Below are 23,503 nucleotides of genomic sequence, written 5' to 3'. Positions count from 1 at the left end.
TAAGGTTGCATATTTCTTGCATACAAGCTTACTAAGCTATATAGCTTACTCCATTTATTTTCTATGTTTTTATAGTGTCGCAAAGCTAGCTCAGATTGGAGATCGTCAGAGATTTGAATCACACTATCAAACTCTCATTTTTGGGTGATAATGATCTTAGTATTTTGATAGTATGACATGTATAGGGACTTGGTCTTTTTGGTTATATGTGTCATTATGATTTTAGAAAATGTATTGGCTTGAAATTTGTCAAAGGCTTGATCTGATTTTTGGCCATGTAAATTGGCTTATCTTGGTTAACATGGTTGTAAGTCTATTTATATGCTTGTATGTGGTAATGCTTTTAGTGATGTGGTTTGTAATGGTTTGTTACTTGCTGATTGTGGTTTAATGCCTCGTTGGGAACTAGATTGGTTAGTTTATTTATATGCTATATCATCTTGATGAGTGAATACAAGTTGGTATTAGTTTTAGTGGTGTTTTGGAAATGTGAAAGTGGTAAGTTTGATTTAGCCTGTTAAATGTCATGTGCATATAGGTGATGGTATTACATTGATATGCATTAGCCATGATTAGGGATGTTTCATTGCCTAAGTGTGCCACGGATTTGTGTTGTTGAATTGGTATAAGTGTTTGCGCTAATAAGGGTGGCAAATGGCTTGGTAAATAGCCTTTATTTTGTCCATATGAGCAGAAACATGGGCGCGTGCCTAGGCCGTGTGTGACACACGGTCTCCCCCATAGGCATGTGTTCTGGCTGTGTGTCCCCTGCACCTAAATTTTAGAGAAATAGAATGCTCAGAATTGAGCATACCGGCAGAGGCAAGAGCGTGTGTCTCAGCCGTGTGGATGACACGGCCTCAGGCACAGGCGTGTGTCCTGGGCGTATGAAGTCTGCACTTATTTTGTGAAAATTTAATTATCCACACGGCCTAGCACACGGGCGTGTGACTTGGCCGTGTGACATCAATCTGTTCATATATTGAAAAACAGGGAGTTATACGGGGTAGGGACATGGGCGTGTGTAGCCACACAGGCGTGTGACCCCTGTTTAGTGGAAAAATTTTCTAAGTTTCGTAAAAATTTCTAAATTTCTCGGTAGTGTCCTGAACCACTTCTAAAGAATGTTTTGGGCCTCTCAGGCTCATGCTAGGGACTTTATGATTGAATGTGAATGGTTTTAGTTTGGACCAAAATTTATGGCTCGAAATTGTATGATTGTTTGTATGGTAAGTCTGGTAATGCCTCGTGCCCTATTCCAATGTCGAATACAGGTAAGGGATGTTACATTTAGTGGTGTTAGAGCTATAGTTTAGTTAATTCTTAGACTACCATAGCGTGTGTAAGAGTCTAGCTATACATGCCATATATAAATTTTGATAGTGTGACAACTTCTAACAATTTAAACTGTGTTTTTATTTAGTAAATGGATGATGACATTGAATGTAATACGCCGGCTCTCACTCAAGGGACCACGCTATCTAAAAGTAGACCAGTGACGATTAGTCAAGGAGAAAAGGTTAGAGAAGCCTTCTACCAAAGGATAAATGAGTGGTTTGCCAAGCTTTTTTAGACAAATCCAACTGCCCAATATCCTTCACCCCTACTTAACCCTCAATCGGTTCCCGTAGCTCCCCAAAGTGTTGAATTAGTAAGACTGAATAAGACTCTAGTTGATAAGATTTGAAAGTAAAGGGCTGAAGAATTTAGAGCAAATGTCGATGATGATCCTGAAATAGCAAAATTCTGGCTTGAGAATTTTATCCGAGTATTTGATGAGCTTTCTTGCACACCGGAGGAGTGCTTGAAATGTGCTATATCACTTCTGAGGGATACGACATATCAGTGGTGAAACACTCTTATATCTATGGTACCGAGGTAAAGAGTTACTTGGGATTTCTTCCAAGAGGAATTCTGTAACACTCCTAACCCGTATCCGTCGCCGGAATGGGGTTACGAAGCATTTACTAACATAACTCAACTCGGAATAAAGTTCCTTACATTTCATACTTTGTGACTCAATCTCATGACAAAACTTATCTTTTAAAACTTAGACAAAATCAAACAGGTATTAAAAAAAACTTATGCATGTGATTAAATATACCATTCCATGAATAGTTACATTTACTGAAACACCATATACTTTCCTTATTCATACATAGCCGAAACACATCATTTATCATCATTAAATTTAATCAAAACAATTAAATATGCATTTAACTTATAATAACCCTATCATACGATTTGATCCAGACAATCCAAAATACTATCTCAAATTATATACTATAATCATATAGAGAATACCAATTTACAATCAATCAATTATATAAATATATACTACACCTAACTTCCATTCAAACACATGATATGATAATCTGAAAGAACTCAAACATTGTCTAAAACGTATAACACCAATCATATATACCATCCATTAATAACATATAGCATTATATCCAAAACGAATTAAACCATGACTACACATAACCAAATTCAACTTAGTAGTTAAGCCATATTCGCATGGCTGAAGTTTTACATATTAAAGTTCAAATAAAAAGAAATACATATTTGCCTATACATGCCATAATGTTAACTTAAGATTAACTAAAAAGGGTACCAAAACGTTGCAGGTAGGTGTGATGACTTCGACAATGGTTCCAAGTATGCAAAATGGATCGAAGGAAAAATCTAAACAAAAGACAAGTAAAAACACCAAATGAGTTTCCAACTCAGTAGTCGTAAGCAATAAAATGCAATAATTGACTCATAGAGTGTCGAATAGAACTAAAAAAAATTTCATATATTACCTAGACTATTAATTCAATACTAGTCAACTACTACTATTAAATCAAAATATTACATAACAGATTTCGCACATGTAGGGCTCATTTAAGAAATTTTGCAACCATAGTACCATGCTAACCCGCACACAAAGTGTCTTAGTAATCCACACGCGAATCTACGATTCAACTCCGCACACATAGTGCCAAATAATTACGCACACATAGTGCCATACATATATGCACACATAGTGCCATACAAATACACACACATAGTGCCATACAAATACGCACACATAGTGCCATACAAATACGCACATATAGTGTCATACAATTACGCACACATAGTGCCACTCAAATCTGCATATCTAGTAACCAAAGTCATTTCGTTATAAATAAATGATTGATTTAATTAACTAAATATAACAGCCACAAATCTTTCAAGCAAGAATACATGAACGAGAGTAATTCCTTTATAACATGTATATACCAATTATGTATAGAATAGCCAATTTTTAATTGCTTATAGACTTACTTCTTGTTGGATAAAGACAGTTCCAATCGGCTACTCGATGTTCTTCGCTTTGCCCTTGCTTGATTCCCCTCCTTTAAGTACTTGAGCTTAATCAAAATAAATTAGCTAGTTTAACCACCTTGCTAGTTATTTGTATCCAAATAAAAAAATTGATTTTTATATCATGAGAAACACATAGTAAAATTTGATTTCTTTCTACTTTATGCTTTTGAGCTATTCGGCTAATAATCACATAATATCACATTACTATCAATAATCAAATCAATATTTCCACTACACATACATATATATAACACATATATATATTTGTATATACAACAACTACCCTTGCTAATTTCTCACATATATAGTTTAATGATTTTCACAACACTTTATAACCGTAATTGATCAAGACATTAAAACTTCAACACCTATTCATCTAAAGCCTCAAGGTCGAATGCATTATCACATTCCAAAATAACCTTTTCTCAAATATGTTCACATTCAAATATACATAATCATGAATCAAACTCAATTTATAAGCCAACCTCACTCATTTGATCGATTATATATAATCAAAGATAATATCACAAATGTGCATACCTATATAACCGAATGTGCAAGATCAAATTCAACATCACCTATGCACTTAATTAGATGGCCGAATATACAATATTAATTATAATATCATTTTTATTTCATTTAAACACATAGCTTCATCTCATGAACACTTTGACCGAATTCTCCTAAACTAGCATAGCCCACATATATTTATATCATCTTATAAATCCACATATATCTATATATCTAGCTAAATTTTCTTTCACCTTTCTACTATTTCCATTCACAACATCCAAAAACACCATCCTTTTAGCATTTACTCCATCTAACCGTATGCCCATTTAATCACCTATTTAAGTAGAATATCAACATATGGGTTATAACAAGACATTGACTACTAACTAAATTTTCATAAAATTTAATAGAATTAACATGAACCTTACCTTAATCAACCCTTAGGAAGGCCGAATGTCCTAGAGAATTTCCTCCTTCTTTCACCTAAGTTACGACACTTGTAAGAGGAAGAAAATGACTTCTCTCTCTCCTTTCTTATTTTATTCCTCTTTTCCTATTAATTTATTTCTTTTATTTAATTTATTTTAACCATTAACTACTATAAAATTATAACAAATTCAACTAGTGGAAGAAGCATCATTACTTGGTCGGCCATTACTTGAATTTTGGGCAATTTAACATGCAAATCCAAACTTTCACACTTTGTAATTACTTAATCCTTACAATTTACCTATCATAATTTTCTAAGTTTCTCAACTAACTCCTACTATGAAAATTCACATTTCTTAGACTAAATTAATACATCAAATTTGCACACATACACCACCACACATAGAATATATGTAGTTAAATTTAAATTAAATTTTTATGACTCGATTTAGTGGTCCCGAAACCACATTCCGACTAGGGTCTAATTAGGGCTGTCACAACTCTCCCCCACTTAAAATTTTCGTCCCCAAAATATTACCAACGAATAAATTCGGATAACGTTCTTTCATAAAGTCTTCAAGCTCCCAAGTGGCCTCTTCTACTCCATGTTTGACCCATAGCACTTTTACTAAAGAAATCTTCTTATTCCGTAATTCTTTCACTTCTTGAGCTAAGATACGGATCAGTTCTTCTTCATAACTTAAATTTGATTGAATCTCAATTCCAGATGGACTAACCACATGTGAAGGATCTGATCTATACCGTCTAAGCATCGATACGTGAAACACATTATAAATCTTTGCGAGTTCAGGTGGCAAAACCAATCTATAAGCAACTGGCCCTATTCGTTCTGCTATCTCGTACGGTCCAATAAATCTTGGGCTCAATTTACCCTTTCGGCCAAATCGGAGCAACTTTTTCCATGGTGAGACTTTAAAAAATACTTTATCACGGAGTTGATACTCAATCTCTTTGCGTTTCAAATCTGCATATGATTTCTGACGATCCGATGCTGCCTTCAAACTATTACTAATCACCTTTACTTTTTCTTCAGCTTCTCTGATCAAATCAACCCCGTATATCTTATTTTCGCTGAGTTCGGTCCAATATAATGGTGTGCGGCATTTGCGACCGTATAAAGGCTCGTATGGTGCCATCTTGATACTTGATTGGAAGCTATTGTTGTATGCGAATTCAATCAAAGGTAAATACCATTCCCACGAACCACTAAACTCGAGAATGCAACATCTCAACATATCTTCGAGTATCTGAATAACACGTTCAGATTAACCATCTGTCTGCGGATGGAAAGCAGTGCTAAAATGTAGCTTAGTACCGAACGCTTCATGCAATTTTCTCCAGAATCGGGATGTAAATCTAGGGTCTCTATCAGAAACAATAGAAGTAGGTACTCCATGTAATCGAACAATTTGAGAAACATATAATTCTGCCAATCTATCGAGTGAAAAATCTGTACGAATAGGAATAAAGTGAGCGGACTTCGTCAATCTATCCACAATAACCCAAATTGAGTTCTTCTTGTTCTGTGTCAACGGTAAACTAGATACAAAGTCCATCGTTACTCAATCCCATTTCCACTCCGGTATCATGATCGGCTGTAATAATCCCGAAGGAACCTGATGCTCCGCTTTCACTTGTTGACATATCAAACATTTAGAAACAAAGTCGGAAATGTCTCTTTTCATACCATTCCACCAATATTGTCTTTTTAAATCGTTGTACATTTTTGTGCTACCAGGATGGACCGACATTCGGCTACAATGGGCCTCACTCAAAATCATCATAGTAAGTTTTGAATTTCTCGGAACACACAATCGACCTCAGAATCTTAAACAATCATTATCGTCAATTTGAAACTCTGAACCCATATTAGAATCATATTGAGCTCGTTTAGCAACCAATTCTTCATCGGTTTTCTGTGCTTCACAAATTTGCCGTATTAACATTGGTTCTGCTTTTAATTCCGCTACCAGCACATCATCAGTGAAAATAGACAAATGTACATTCATTGCTCGAAGAGCAAACAGAGATTTTTGACTTAGGGCATTAGCCACCACATTTGCCTTACCTGGATGATAATCAATGACAATTTCGTAATCCTTTAATAATTCAAGCCACCGTCGTTGTCTCAGATTCAAGTCTCTCTGAGTCATTAAATATTTTAGGCTTTTGTGATCAGTATAAACATGGCATTTCTCTCCAAACAGATAATGACGCCAAATTTTAAGAGCAAACACAATCGCGGCTAGCTCGATATCATGAGTTGGATAATTTTTCTCATGAGGCTTTAATTGTCTCGAAGCATATTCTACAACTCTACCCTCCTGCATCAGCACACAACCCAAACCATTCAAAGAAGCATCACTGTAGATTACGAACTCTTTACCAGACTCCGGCTGAACTAACACAGGAGCCTTCGTCAAAAGGGTTTTCAGCTGGTCAAAACTTGTCTGACACTTCTCTGACCACTCAAACTTGACATCTTTCTGGAGTAGTTTCCTCAACGGTGTTTCTATCATAGAGAAACCCTTAACGAATCGTCGATAGTATCCTACGAGTCCCAAAAAGCTCCGAACTTCAGAAACATTCCTTGGAGGTTTCCAATCAAGAATGGCTGAAATTTTGTTCGGATCAACTCTAATTCCCAAAGTGGATACAACATGCCCCAGAAAACAGACTTCCTTTAACCAGAATTCACATTTACTAAATTTTGCATACAACTGATTATCTCGCAAAATCTGAAGTACTAACCTCAAGTGTTTGACGTGCTCGGACTCATTGTGAGAGTAAATCAGAATATCATCTATGAACACCACTACAAATAGATCTAAATACTATCTAAATATTTGATTCATCAAATCCATGAAAATTGTCGGGGCATTAGTGAGCCCAAACGGCATCAATAAAAACTCATAGTGTCCGTATCTTGTTCTAAAAGCGGTCTTAGGAACATCAGAATCTCTAACTCGCAACTGATAATAGCCAGACCGCAAATCACTCTTCGAAAACACCGAAGCTCCTTTCAACTGGTCAAATAAGTCATCTATCCGTGGTAACGGATATTATTATTTATCGTCATTTTGTTGACCTGACAATAATGAATACACATTCACATAGTTCCGTCTTTTTTTTTCACGAACAGTACTGGAGCACCCTAGGGTAAAAAGCTAGGTCGTGCAAAACCTCTGTCAGTCAACTCTTGTAATTGAGCTTTTAATTCTTTTAACTCGGTTGGTGCCATACAATAAGGAGCGATCGAAATAGGTGTCGTACCCGAAACCAATTCTATGCTGAACTCTACTTCTCTAACAGGTGGCAATCTCGATAATTCCTCAGGAAACACTTCTGGATACTCACAAACTACAGGCACAGTCTCGAGCTTTCGTTTCGATACCTTGCTATCTAATACATATGCAAGATAAGCTTCATAACCCTTTCTCAAATATTTCCGAGCTAACACAGAAGATATCACTGCTGGTAACCCTTTCAGATCACTAGACTCAATTCGAATAATTTCACCACTCGAACATCGCAAGTCTATAGTCTTTCACTTGCAACTCACCAGAGCATCATGTTTGATTAACCAGTCCATTTCGAGAATAATATCGAATTCGTTGAAGGGTAATAGCATCAAATCCACCGAAAAACAGAAATCTTTAATTATCAATGAACATCTCTTGCATACTTTATCAACTAACACATACTGACCCAAAGGGTTTGACACTCGTATCACAAATTCAGTAGACTCAACAGGTAGAGTCTTGCTGAATGCTAATGTTTCACATACGTAAGAATGAGTTGAACCAGGATCAATTAAAGCAAGCACACTAGTATCATAGAGAGTGAATGTACCAGTGATAACATCAGGGGAAGATGCCTCCTCTCGTGCACGAATGGCATAAGCTCTGGCAGGAGCACAAGTCTCTGATTGAACAGCCATATCGAAAGTCCCTCTCTGACTACCACCCCTACCTCCAGTATTTCTTGGTGGTCTACCTCTAATCGTTGTACCACTCGATCTCGTACCTTGTACCTTATTTTTCTTATCAGGTTTCGTGCAATCTCGAACGAAATGATCTCGCGAACCGCATCTATAGCAGGCTCTGTTAATAGACTTACCCCAACATTCACCTACATGTCGTCTTCCACACTGTGGACATTCGGGTTTTTCTAACCGATTATTGCCCACACTAGCAACCGAAGTAGCTCGAGAGTCCGTTGATGGTCATTCCTTAATAGAAATTCCTGCTGTCGTCCTTGATCTGTTAGTGTCATCTCTGAACTTCTTTGCAGCCGAAAAAGAATTCTTACTCGTTGATCTTTTACGGAAGTCCCTAGCTTTATATTCAGCTTTCTTTTTCTCCTTTCCAAGCTCTTCAGCCTTACAAGCTCGTTCAACCAGTGTTACGAATTCCTTTATTTTTAGAATACCCACAGCAGCTTTTAATCTTCATTCAACCCCTCTTCAAATCTTTTACACATGGCAATTTCATCAGCTACACATTCTCGAGCATAACGACTGAGTCTTACAAACTCACGTTCATATTCGGATACCGTCAAACGGCCTTGTTTAAGCTCCAAAAATTTTTTGCGTTTTTTATCAATGAATCATTGACTAATATACTTCTTACGAAACTTATAACGCCCCAATTTTTGGGAATTCTGTAAAAGTTGTAAAATTTAAAACTCTGTGTTCTGTTTGTTATGTGTAGGATTAATCATGTTGGTGGGCCTCTAGAAGGCCCAAGCTTAGGATAAAACCCGGTAGTTTTAATTAAATTTAATTCTATAAGAGAAAGGGGTTTTGATAAATTGGGCTTTTAGGAATTATCTGTGAAAAATGGATCACAAGGAAGCAAGTGGTAAAGTGGCATGTGACGCCACTAGGAAGGATGTAGTGGCGTGTGGAAGCTTAGGGAGGACCTAGGTTCAAGTCACAATGACAGCAAATTAAGTGATTAATTTTTATGTACAAGAAAGGAAGTAGTGGAACCGAAATAAAAGTCTGGGAAGAGTTTAAGAGGGTAAGGGATTGAATAAGGATAGAGATAAGGGAGGAAATCTAGGAGCTGATTGGGGTGAGCTATGTTGGCCGAATTTTGGACTCTTGAGGAGCAAGAGGTGGCCGGCCAAGGGTTTCTTTAGGGGGATAAATTCGGCTAGGTTAAAGTGCCAGTATAAATTCGACAATAGGGAAGGAGTTGTGCCGTTTGCAGCTTTTCTCACCTTCTCCCTTTAGCCATTTTTGCTTTCTTCTTATTCTCTTTCTCCATAGCTGAACCTTTCAAACCTCTTGTCCATCTCCACCCTACTCTACATCACTTTCCTCCATTAATTTTCTTAGACTAAAGCCGAACCTCAAATCTCAAAATCCCGAAAGCTATATTCTTGTGCCGTTTTTCCAAAGCCATATTCCTCAATATGTTTTCCTTTTTGACCAATATTCCTCTCCTCTAAACCCCTAGCATCTGTCGACAACATTACCTGTGGTTATAGCCTCAAATCATTATTTTCTATATCACCTAGAAAAGCGAAACTACTATAGAGTTAGGGACTTGTAGCCGAAACTTCAAAGCTTCTAGATTCAAGTTTTACAATCATTTAAAGGTTGAATCTACATCGATCTACGTGGAAGCGAGGAAGGAATAAGTGGTAAGTGCTCATCACTCCAAATCTAGTCTTATTTTTCAAGTTAGGAAAAGTCAAGTCCCAAAATCTAGGAGGCTATCGATTTGGGCATAGGGCATAACAGGTCTTTAACCAATGATTTATTTTTATGATTAGTGTCTTCTCAAGGGTTGGATCGAAGGCTTGGATCTTTGGAGCGATCAGACTTGGATCTAGCTATCGGATTTTGGCAAGAAGGTAAAGTTTTAAAGGCTTTTAGGGACAGAGTCGAATATGGGTAAGTTATTATGGAGATTAGTGTTGTGATTTGCAATCTAAGAATTGTAGCAACGTAATTGTAGGTAGTTCGCGCGTAGATCTTGTCAGCAAGTCGTCACAAATCAGGTGTGTAACTGACACCCTTTCATAGGCTAGATCGGCAAAAGCCGAAAAGCCGAAATACCGAAAAACTGGTATTATGGGCGCTTGCGAGTGTGCGAATGCTCGTGAGATGTATGGGTAATTATTACTGGTAACCAAAAGTGATAAAACTGCAGTACGCGCAATTTCTTGCGTTTTGATATTTTGGACTTAATGGGCCAAAACTGGATTAATGGGCCAACGGGCCCAATTCAGTAAGAACGCTCGGTAAGTGTTTCTAGCTAAACGTAATAGCTACGATATGCATGAAAACCTTAGAAATAGTTAGATTTACTAGAATACCCCTATGTATGCAAAATTACCATTATACCCCTATGTATGCTAAATGACCTTTATACCCCTAGGGTTAATTTTGTCTGAAAAGCATGATGAATTAATTATGTATGATGTATGCCATGAATGTATATCTGTTGCATGGGGACATGGGTTATATTATGGAGGAAGCGTCCTGGTGGCTATGCCACAAATTATCTGTTCTGGTGGCACTGCCACAAAATATCTGTATCTGGTGACTCTATCACATTTTCTGTATCTAGCAGCCATGCTGCATATTTTTGTGGCGTGTAACGGTTGGGTGGGTCGAGTAGTCTCCCCATATGGTGAACGGATGGTATGGGGGTGTATGTGGTTGGATATGGTTGGGTTTCTGCGTAAGCATGATATATCTGTTCTGGTCTGTTCTGGGCCTACGGGCTTTATTTTGATATCTGTTCTGGGCTGAGGCCAACTTATTCTGTCTCTGTGGTTTGAACTGATTTAGGCTATGGTTGGGTTGAATTACACACTGAGCTTTCCAAAACTCACCCTTATTTTCACCTCGCAGTAATCCTCAACCATAGTGGGCTTGGAGCCGTGAGGATTTGGATGCCACATGTTTCTGCGAACCTGGTTTCTTTCTGGTGAACTGGACGTCCTTTTAATTTCATCTATGGTTTTGGGTTTTAAGTGTAATAAGGCCTTTTAATTATTCTTATGGTTTTGTTTTATTTTTATTATTTTACTTTACTATGATGAAAAAACTATGATGACTAAGGAAAATGGGTTAGCTTTAGGACACGTTTTCAAAAACATTAAGGGATTTCAAAATAACACGTTTACAACTAAGACTTCCACTAAACAAACGTTTTCAAACTTAATCATTTTCTTATGATAGACATAACCAAACGATTTTCTCAAAATTATACAAGTCGTTAGGGTGTGGCAATGGTGGTGTGCATGTCTAGGATTGGATTCGAAGGGAGCTTGATACTTAAGGAGTCCGACGGACTCACCTCCTCTTCTTCCTAGTTTCCTACCTAGTGCACAGCTTCTATTCACCTTAACCTGCTTTAAAAAGTATCTTTTACAACCCCAACTAAGTTTTCCAAACTAAGTAAAACGGAACGTTTTGAACGCATCGATGTGGCGCACCGGATCCGGTCATAACGTCTAGGCTGGGTTTGGGGTGTTACAAAACTCCGTCTGAAAGAAGCCCCAAGTAACTCATTCCTTTGGAACAATCGAAATCAGGGTTCTCCACCAATAGTAGGCTGAATCTCGTAATAAGGATATTGCACACTTTAGACATTCATCAAGTGTGCAAGACAGCTCATCAAAAACACGGATATATTATCAAGCCAAAATTCGGCCCTTTCAACGTCATCAATAGCTGTGGCTCGAAATTCCTCGGCCCAGTGCTTCCTTATCAAATAAACAGGAGGTTTACTCAGCCTCAAAGGATCAGTAGCCGCTGGTATTATAGGTACCGGAGGAGGATTATTTAAATTTTGAAATGGTTGAGTGGCCGGGTTTGTTCGAGCATATTGTGCAACCCACTCATTCATCATGGTAAAGAAGGCTTACTTAGCCCCATCATCTTGATTACTCGCAGAAGGTTGAGGTTCAACAGGCACTGTTCCTTGCGCGGGAGCAGGCGCTACACTCTCCACATCATCAACTAATGCTCTCTCTGGAGGAGATTCCATTTACTTATCAAAGATACAATTTCAACCGTCAGCAGTCATCACACTATCATTCAATAGCATTATGGCATGTATATCTAGACCCATACCCACTACGGTAGTCCTAGAATCGACTAAACTATAGCTCTGATACCAATCAAATATAACACTCCTAACCCGTATCCGTCGCCGGAATGGGGTTACGAAGCATTTACTAACATAACTCAACTCGGAATAAAGTTCCTTACATTTCATACTTTGTGACTCAATATCATGACAAAACTTATCTTTTAAAACATAGACAAAATCAAACAGGTATTAAAAAAAACTTATGCATGTGAATAAATATACCATTCCATGAATAGTTACATTTATGAAACACCATATACTTTCCTTATTCATACATAGCCAAACACATCATTTATCATCATTAAAATTAATCAAAATAATTAAATATGTATTTAACTTATAATAACCCTAGCATACGATTTGATCCAGACAATCCAAAATACTATCTCAAATTATATACTATAATCATATAGAGAATACCAATTTACAATCAATCAATTATATAAATATATACTACACCTAACTTCTATTCAAACACATGATATGATAATCTAAAAGAACTCAAACATTGTCTAAAACGTATAACACCAATCATATATACCATCCATTAATAACATATAGCATTATATCCAAAACGAATTAAACCATGACTACACATAACCAAATTCAACTTAGTAGTTAAACCATATTCGCATGGCTGAAGTTTTACATATTAAAGTTCAAACAAAAAGAAATACATATTTGCCTATACATGCCATAATGTTAACTTAAGATTAACTAAAAAGGGTACCAAAACGTTGTAGGTAGGTATGATGACTTCGACGATGGTTCCAAGTATGCAAAATGGATCGAAGGAAAAATCTAAACAAGAGACAAGTAAAAACACCAAATGAGTTTCCAACTCAGTAGCCGTAAGCAATAAAATGCAATAATTGACTCATAGAGTGTCGAATAGAACTAAAAAAAAAAAGTTCATATATTACCTAGACCATTAGTTCAATACTAATCAACTACTACTATTAAATCAAAATATTACATAACAGATTTTGCACATGTAGGGCTCATTTAAGAAATTTTGCATGTGACATCCCTAATTTGACCCTAGTCGGGAAGTGGTTTCGAGACCACAAAACCGAGTCACACAAATAATTGATTATTAAATTTCATGTCTATATTATGTTACAATTTGTGTGTGAATTTTTGATACTCTGATTTTGTCGATTGAATGCGAATTTGATCAAAAAGGGCTTATGTGAGAAACATTGAAAATGTGTTGGTTAATTTTTAAATGGCCAAATTGTTCAGGGATTAAATATGGGGACTTGCATGTCAAAGTCCCCATTTTTCATGATGGTGGCCGGCCATGTTATGGGTTAAACCATATTATATCTATTATATGTTAATAATTTATATTACAAAAGGAAATAATGAATAAATAATATGAAATGTGAACTTATATTAAAAGAAATGGGTGATAAAAACAAAGAGAGGGTCTTTCTTTCCCACTTGCGAATTCATTTAGTAAAAGAAGAAGAGAATTCATGAACAATCGGCACTTACAAATGCTTTAATAAGGTATGTTTGATTTTTATTTTTTTGGGAAATTCATATACTTTTAAGTGGTTATCTAGTATTTTAATTAGCCTATGGTTTGAATTTTATAAATTGTTGGGATAGCTCATTTGGCCATGGTTGTCTTGGCGTGAGGACTTTGTGGTTGATGATTTATAATGCAAGTTGATTTGTGAGCTTAGAGATTTTAGTGATTTTAGCTTGAATTCTTATTTTGATAAAAAAAAAAACTAAAGGGATGAGGTTGCATGTTGAGCTTGTATTCGAATAATACAAATGAATTGCTAATGTGAGATGTTATGTGTTAATATGTGAATTAAGTGATAATTGATAATCAACTAAGTAGCTACATTGCATTTAGATATATATTATAGTAGCTGATTTTGGATTTGATTCTTATTGTGAATTAGTAGTTGATATGGAGATTAGACCGAACGAAATTTAAAATGTTAAAGAAAATATTTCGGCTAAGTGCTAACCTTGTTTTATATTAGCCGAATGTGTATATGTATACCATGAAGTGGTTTAGCTTAAAGTAAATTAAGGTTCTTGGAAGGTGATTTGCCGTGGATGGTTTAAGAAATGAATCTAATTTTGTTATGTATGTGATGACATTGCCGAATGTAAATTGAGTTGTTAAATTGGTTGATTTAGTTCACGAGCTCAAGGAATCAATCTTGTATAGCGGGAAGGCGAATATAATTGAATAGCCGTTTTGTAATTGTTCAACAGTATCCGAGGTAAGTTCTTAACTGTTTGAACTTTACTTTAGTATGCTTAAAGATTATATAAACTTAGTAGCGAGAAGGATGAATTTATATAGTTTAAGTGCTGAACTAGTCTTGACAGATTTGAGTTACTGCAGTATTGTAACTTTGAAAATACACCAAAAATTGTAGAAGGCGAGTTAGAAGTTGAATAAAATATGAAAATGAAGTTTATTGAGTCTAGTGTCTTATAAAAGAAACTGTGTAAGCAAAGGAATTTCCTATAAAGGTATATTTAAAGTTTTGTGAGACAGTGTCGGATTGACTTCGAAATTCCCTGTTTTGTTTTTTGAAAATCATTATAATTTGTACAAAAATGGTTATAAGATAATATTTATATGCTTAGACTCCTTAATGAGTCTAGTTTCAAATGAAATCAAATAGAACACATTATGAATTCTGTACAATGAAAAATTTGATTCATAGTCAGGAGTGGTCAGATTAGTCAAACAGTGAAACAGGGGAGAATTTAAGAAAAATCTGGTATTGATTGGCCAAACCAAAAATTCTGAAAATTTTATGGATGGAAGATATATGAGTCTATATTCATAGAAAATTAACGGCAAGTGATTTGGAGTCTTGTATCTCCGGTTATAAATAATTTAGTGACCATTTCTCAGGAAAACAGCTCGTAGTGAATATGCGATTTTGTTGTAAACATGGATAAAACTTGTTTTAGTTGCTCATAAGCTATTGATTAAACCCATACTTGAATTCTAAATCGTGATATTGTAAAATGATATATGAGTGTTAAATGGATCTTTGATATTAAAATTTGTGAAATTGTAAGTTATGAGTATTCGAATATGGAATGATAGTATGGCGTGAAATTGAATTATTCATTGGAAAATGATTGATGTAGATTCGGCCAAGACTGTGACAGCCTTAAAACGACCCTAGTCGAAATGTGGTTTCGGGACCACAAAACCAAGGCATAAAAATAATTTAATATTTATTTTATTGCCTATAATGTGTGTTAACTCATGTGTGATATTTTTTATGCTTTGATTTAGAATTATAGATGTGAATTTCACTAGAAAGGACCTAGTAATAAACTTTGAAAGTATGAGGGGAAAATGTGTGATGACTAATTAAAGGATGCATGCAAAACAATGGACTTGCATGTCAAATTTCCCCATAGCTAGTGGCCGCCATGACAAGGATTTATGGGCAAAAATCATGTCATGAAACATGTTTGGTAAATGGGTTATGATGGAAAGAATAAAATAAGGGGTATGGAATAAACAATTAATGTTAGTAGATGAGAAACAAAAAAAAAAAAAAAAGTGTCCATCTTCCTCCATAGCTTGGCGAATGTCCTAAAGGAAGAAAGAAAAATTTTGTTCATCTCTTTTCACTCTCTTGTTGGCCGAAAATACTAAGGTTAAGGAAGGAGTTTTGCTTCATACTTGGTTTGGAAGAGGATTAGGAAGAGGTTGGCTAAACTTGCATCAAGATTAAGGTATGTTTGAGGTTCATGCATGTTTTTAGTTGCTAGCTTAATGTTCTTGTTAGCCCATGGTTCAAATCCTTGTTATGTCATGGGAATGAAATTCGCCAAAGTGAATGTGGTGTTAATGCCATTGCATGTTAAATAACAAGCTTGAAAGTGATACATGTGATGGAGGATTGAAGATTCTTAGATTTTCTTTTAGCATTTTTTTGAATGAGATACTAAGTTCTTTGTTTCACCATGACCAAATTGAAATGGTGTGGTGTTGTGGTATTCGCCATGATATATCCATAAGTATAATTCATGCATGTTGCATGGTAAGTAAGATTTAAGCTTTGGAAATGTGTATATATTTGGATATAAGCCACTTGAGAATTCGCCCTTGCACCTACATGAATATATGTTTGCACATGATGGATTGGTATGACATATATACTAATTCAAAGTGTATATTTGCTTGTGATGATGTGTTGATTATGAAGTAAATAAGAGATGTGCAATGAATTACGATATGTAATGTGTTAGTAGTAAAATGTATGCTGTTTTTTTGTGTGGTACTAAGTGTATATTCGGCCACATGAGGGGTAATTAGTGTGCATGCATTCGGTTTGAGGCAAGCATATTGATGCCTATTCTTGGCTTAGAAAATTGACTAAGAGGAATATTAACTAATGTGTTGAGTTCGATTTATGATTTCGTACATATACAACTTTGATGCCTAATGTATATAAGGGCCAAGTACTTTGAACTTCACGTTGATGTTTGAATGTATTGAATTGCTTGTTGTGATGTAAAATGTGCATGACCATTGTGTATTTGAGCTAAAGGATGGCCATATGACCATTTACACTCCTTGTCATATTCGCCATAAGCTATCATGATGAGATTTTAATAAGTTAAATTTGTGTAAATTAGCTCAAGAGCAAAGGGAGCTAAATCCGATAAAGGGAAGGAAAAAGTAGTTGAATAGCCGTCGAAATCGCTCGACAACATCCAAGGTAAGTCTTGAGTGATGACCCTACTTGAATTATATCAAAATTATGCTCCTTGTTTGTGTGGCCATTGAGCCGAAATAGTAAAGGTTGATAGATATTTTGTGTTAGAGCTTTAGTAACGAAAATGAACTATGGACGTGTCTTGAATATTGATATATATGTAAGTGAACATTGGAAATATATCCGGCTAAGACCGAAGGCATTCGTGCGAGTTGATATATCCGGGCTAAGACCAAAGGCATTCGTGCGAGTTGATATATCCGGGCTAAGACCAAGGCCTTTGTGCAAGTCACCAAATCCGGGTTATGACCGAAGGCAATCGTGCGAGTCGCTATATCCGGTTAAATCCCGAAAGTATGTGATTCGGAAGTGAGCAATCTTGCTGTGAAAATTTCAGCTTATACACTTGTGAAAATTCCAGCAATGAGGTATGTTTGTATGTGCTTGTACTAATTGAATTCTTACAAGTAAGTATCGCTAAGTTGATAAACGAGCTACCGGCCTTGGGCTAAGTTGTTCTTTTGTGTATGAACATAAGGGTCGGTGATGTGAAATAAGTATGAGTATGGGAATGTGAATTAGTAAAGTGGTTTAATTAGCCATGTGAATAAAATACCTTAGTCAAAGCTGATTTCATTGCTTGAGACTTACTAAGCATTAAAATGCTTACCCGTTGCTTTGGCTCTCTGTTTTATAGGTTTCGCTCGTTAGCTATCGGATTCGGGATCAAAGAAGTCGAAGTCATCCACACTATCGAAGCCCCATTTTGGTACAAATTTTGGTTGAACTTTGAAATGGCATGTATAGGACCATCCTTTGTTGAAGGTCATGTACCTTCGGTTTGTGTAAACTTGGATAGCCATGCGAAAATGGCTTATATCGTTTTAGCATAGAACTATAATCGTTTGTATGTTGACCCTTATGAGGTATGGAATTATTTTGAAACGATTAGCCATTGGAATGGTTAATCATGATCACGCTTTGTGCTATGTATGTAAAAGGGCCAATTGAATCATGGAAAGTATGAAATAGGTAAAGCCTACTAAAGGCAGATGCTGACAGCAGCAGTGACGTGGATGTGAAAAATCACTAAAATAGTAGGAATGGTATTAAATAGCAAATAAATTATGTAAGTGTACCTTGATGAATCTACTTTCATATGGAAGAAACGAAATGGTCATATGAGTTATAAGTTAACAGATTTTAAAGTTCTTGTGAAATAGGGCCAGAAAGGTTTCTGGATCCCCTGTTCCAACTTTGGAAAATCATTGTAAATTAACCAGAGATAATTAGGAGTCATTCCATATATGTGTAGATTCCTCTCTGAGTCTAGTTTCTATAGAAACAAACGGCATTAGTATTGAAGCCCTGTACAGGGAGATATCCAATTCGTAACGCACAAAGGTCAGTGTAGTCGATCCCTACAACAGGCGAGACTTTAACTAATAAACTGTACTAATTGGCTCGACCAAAATTCTAGAAAAAATATGTAGATGGACATATGAGTCTAGTTTCAGGAAAAATTTACGGAACTGATTTTCGAGTTGTAAAACTCAAGTTATGAATTTTGGAGCGACTAGTACTCAGATTGGCAGCTTGTCTGAAAATTGTCAATAAGTGGGTTGAAGTGCAGTAACACCTCGCGTTCGACTCGTGACGGTCTCGGGTTCGGGTGTTACAATTTTATTGGTATCAGAGCTACGGTTTAGTCGATTCTAGGACTACCGTAATGCGTTTGGGGTCTAGCTATACATGCCATTTTATGTGATTATATGATAGTGTGGTGATTTACGACGTTTGAACTTGTGTTTATTTATAGTAATGGATCCCGATCCCAACCGAAGCGATAGCTGATGATGTGGAGAGTGTGGCGCTGCTCCCTTTAAGGGACAGCGCCGGACTCTCAACCTGTTGCTAGCAATCCGAATGACGAGGCTAGACAAGCCTTTTATAGCGTGATGAATGATTGGTTCAACCAATACATTCGAACTAATACTGGTGTTCCACAACCTCCATTCCCAACAAACACACCCCGCACCTACAATGCCTCCGGAATTGACCAAATAAGGTCGAATAAGCCCCAGTTGATAGAATCCGAAAACATGGGGCTACTGAATTTAAAGCTACGGATAGTGATGATGCCGAGCAAGCGAATTTTGGTTGGACAACACGATCCGGTACTCGATGAGCTATCTTGTACACCGATGAATGCCTAAAGTGTACCATCTCCTTGCTACGTGATTACGCCTACTATTGGTGGAGTACTCGACTTACATTGTGCCCCGCGAACAAGTAACTTGGGAGTTCTTCCAAACCGAGTTTGGAAAAAGTATATCGATCGAGATTTATGGACCAAAAACGAAAGGAATTTCTCGAACTTAAACAAGGTTCCATGTCGGTTCACGACTATGAACGAAAATTCGTGAGGCTTAGCCAGTATCTTGCGAGAATGCATTTCTTGAAGTCGTGATGTAAACGCTCAAGATGGACTGAATGATGAGATAAAGTCAGTATGTTGGCATTTTGGAAATCAGAGAGTTTGTGACTCTCGTCGAGCGAGCGATGCAAAGCCGAGGAGTTTAGTATGGAGAAAAGGAAAGCGAGCGGGAGCAAGGGAGTTTCAGAAGAGGTATTCGGGAAGCCCTTCCAACATCATCAAAGAAACTTAGAGATGGCTTAGGCCGATCTAGAGACACTTCGGGCTTTTCTAGACGAGATCGCGATCGACCCCTGTGACCACACGAATCACTTGATCACCAGTGGTGGGAATGATCGACGAGAGAGGACTGAGTGCCGATGTTGTGGCAAATGGCATTTTGGAAGTCAGAGATTCCGTGACCGCTCTGTTACAAGTGTGGATCAGTTGACCACTTCATTAAAGATTGCCCGAGGTTGTCCGAGCGAAATGTAGATCGGAGTGGGAAACCGGTACTACCACCGCTCGAGGTAGACCATCCGGAAATACGGGCAAGGCTAGTGGTGGTCGAGAGGATCTAGAGATCTTGCGACCAGATCCGAGGCTCGCGCTCCAGCTAGGACTTATGCTATCTGGCAAGACGCGAGGATGTCTCCTCGCCGGATGTTATTACTGGTACTTTCACTCTCTTTGATACTAATGTGATTGCTTTGATTGACCCCGGTTCTACTCATTCTTATATATGCGAAACCTTAGCATCCAAAGAAGACTTTGCCTATTGAGTCTCTTGAGTTCGTAATTCGGTGTCAAATCCTTTGGGTCGTTATGTGCTGGTCGACAAAGTGTGTAAGAAATGCCCCTAGTAATTCGAGGTACTTGCTTTTCCGTGGACTTGATGCTTTTGCCGTTCGATGAATTTGATGTTATTCTTGGATTGGATTGGTTGACCGTGCATGATGCGGTTGTGAATTGCAAAAGCAAGACTATTGATTTGAGATGCGCAAACAACGAGATGATCCGAGTTGAGTCTACTGAACTTGAAGGGTTGCCACCGTAATATCATCAATGTTGGCCCGAAATATGTAAGAAAAGGGTGTGAAGCATACCTTGCGTATGTACTTGATGATAAGGAGTTAGGAATAGAACCCAAATCATGCTTGGTGGTTTGTGAATACCGGACGTTTTTCCCAAGAATTGCCGGGTTTGCCACTGTTCGGAGATAGAGTTTGGCATTGAGCTTGTACAGGACCACACCGATTTCGATAGCTCCATATCGTATGGCACCAACGGAATTAAAGGAGTTGAAAGCTCGGTTGCAAGAGTTGATGGATAGAGGTTTTGCTCGCCTGAGTTTTTCACCTTGGGGTGCACCGGTGTTGTTTGTGAAAAGAAGGACGGAACCATGAGGTTGTGCATCGACTATCGTCGACTTAATAAAGTGACAATAAAGAACAAGTATCCGTTACCACGTATCGATGATTTGTTCGATCAAGCTGAAGGAGCCTCGGTGTTCTCAAAAATAGATTTGAGATCGGGCTATTATCGATTCATGAATCCGAGATTCGGACATACCCAAAACCGCCTTGAGCGAGATATGGTCACTACGAGTTCTTAGTGATGCCGTTGGGCTCACTAATGCCCTACGGTATTTATGGATTTGATGAATCGGATCTTGAGATCATATTTGGATCGGTTCGTAGTTGTGTTCATCGACGACATCTTGGTCTATTCAAGAGATGAGACCGAACATGCGAGCACCGAGATTAGTGTTGCAAATTTTACGGGATAAGCGGTTATATGCTAAGTTTAGCAAGTGTGAGTTACGGTTAAGAGAGGTTAGCTTCTTGGGTCACGTGGTATCTCGCCGGGTATTCGAGTCGACCCAAGCAAAATTTCAGCCATACTTAACTGAAACCTCCAAGAAATATTACCGAGGTTCGAGTTTTTGGGACTTGCTTACATACTACCGACGGTTTGTAAAAGGATTCTCGATGATAGCCACACCCATGACGTAAACCGCTTGAAAGATGTCAAGTTTGAATGGACGGAAAAGTGTCGAAAAGTTTTGACCAATTGAAAACTCATTTGACGGAAGCTCCAAGACTAGTACGGCCGAATCGGCAAAGAGTTTGTCATCTATAGTGACGCCTCCCTACTTGGGTTAGGTTGCGTATTGATGCAAGAAGGTCGAGTTGTGGCCTATCGTCGAGACAATTAAAGCCACATGAGAAAAATTATCCGACCCATGATCTCGAATTGGTTGCCATCGTATTCGCCTTAAAGATATGGCGACATTACTTATTTGGTGAGAAGTGCCATGTGTATTCGGATCACAAAAGTCTCAAATATTTGATGACTCAAAGAGACTTAAATCTGCGACAAAGACGTTGGCTCGAGTCATTAAAGGATTATGAGCTGGTCATTGACTATCACCCGGAAAGGCTAATGTGGTTGCGGATGCCTTAAGCCGAAATCACTTTGTTTGCTTTACTGACGATGAATGTACACTTGTCTATCCTACCCGACAATGTGTTAGTAGCCGAATTAATGACCAAACCATTGTTGACTCATCAAATTCGTGAAGCTCGGAAAGTTGATGAGGAGTTGCGTGCAAAAGCGGGCCGAGTGTGTTACGAACAAGGAATCGGAGTTTCAAATTGATGATGACGATTGTTTGAGGTTCGAAGTCGTTTGTGTGTTCCAAAGAATTGAACTTATTTCGATAATTCGAGCGAAGCTCATTGTAGCCGAATGGCAATCCACCCGGGAGTACGAAGATGTACAATGAGTTGAAACGTCGGTTTTGGTGGCATGGTATGAAACGAGACATCTCAGACTTTGTTGCAAGATGTTTAATATGTCAACAAGTGAAAGCGGAGCATCAAGTGCCTTGAGGTTACTTGACCGATCACGATACCCGAGTGGAAATGGGATCGAGTCACAATGGACTTTGTGTCCGGACCGCCGTTGTCGACAAGTAAGAAGGATGCAATTTGGGTTATTATTGATAGATCGACTAAGTCGGCTCACTTTATCCTGTGCGTATGGATTTTTCATTGGATAAACTAGCTGAATTATACGTTTCTCGAGTTGTGAGATTACACGGGTACCGATTTACATTGTGTCGGATAGAGATCCGAGGTTCACCTCGCGATTTTGGAAGAAATTACAAGAAGCATTGGGCACCAAGTTGCATTTCAGCACCGCCTTTCACCCCAAACCGATGGTCAATCCGAGCGTATAATTCGGATACTTGAGGATATGTTGAGATGTTGCATCCTCGAGTTCGATGGTTCGTGGGAGCGGTACCTACCTTTGATTGAATTCGCACAACAATAGTTTTCAATCAAGTATTAAGATGGCGCTTACGAGGCTTTATGCGAGCGTAAATGCCGTACACCATTGTTTTGGACCGAGCTCGGTGAGAACAAAATTTTTGGAGTGGATTTGATTAAAGATCTGAGCAGAAAGTAAAAGTAATCCGTGAAAATCAAGATAGCCTCCGATCGTCGAAAATCGTATGCGGTTTGAAGCGAAAGGACATTGAGTATCGGTGGGAGATAAAGTGTTTCTTAAAGTTTCGCCGTGGAAAAAGATACTCGATTCGGTAGTAAGGGCAAGTTGAGCCGAGATTCATTGGGCCGTCTGAAATCTCCGAACGAGTTGGCCCGATTCGTGATCGTTTGATCTTGCCCCTGAACTTGAAAAGATTCTAACGTCTTCCATGTTTCAATGCTTGACGCTATAGATCTGATCCGTCGCACGTAATTAGTCCATCGAGGTTGAAATTCAAGCCGATATGAGTTATGAAGAAGAACCGATTCGTATTCTAGCTCGTGAAATGAAAGAGTTATGAAACAAAAGGGTTCCGCTAGTGAAAGTGTTATGGCTCAAACACGGGATAGAAGAAGCTACTTGGGAACCCG

Source organism: Gossypium arboreum, chromosome 12, assembly GCF_025698485.1.
Source record: "Gossypium arboreum isolate Shixiya-1 chromosome 12, ASM2569848v2, whole genome shotgun sequence".
Taxonomy (NCBI): Eukaryota; Viridiplantae; Streptophyta; class Magnoliopsida; order Malvales; family Malvaceae; genus Gossypium; species Gossypium arboreum.
Note: the sequence above shows the minus strand (reverse complement) of the source record.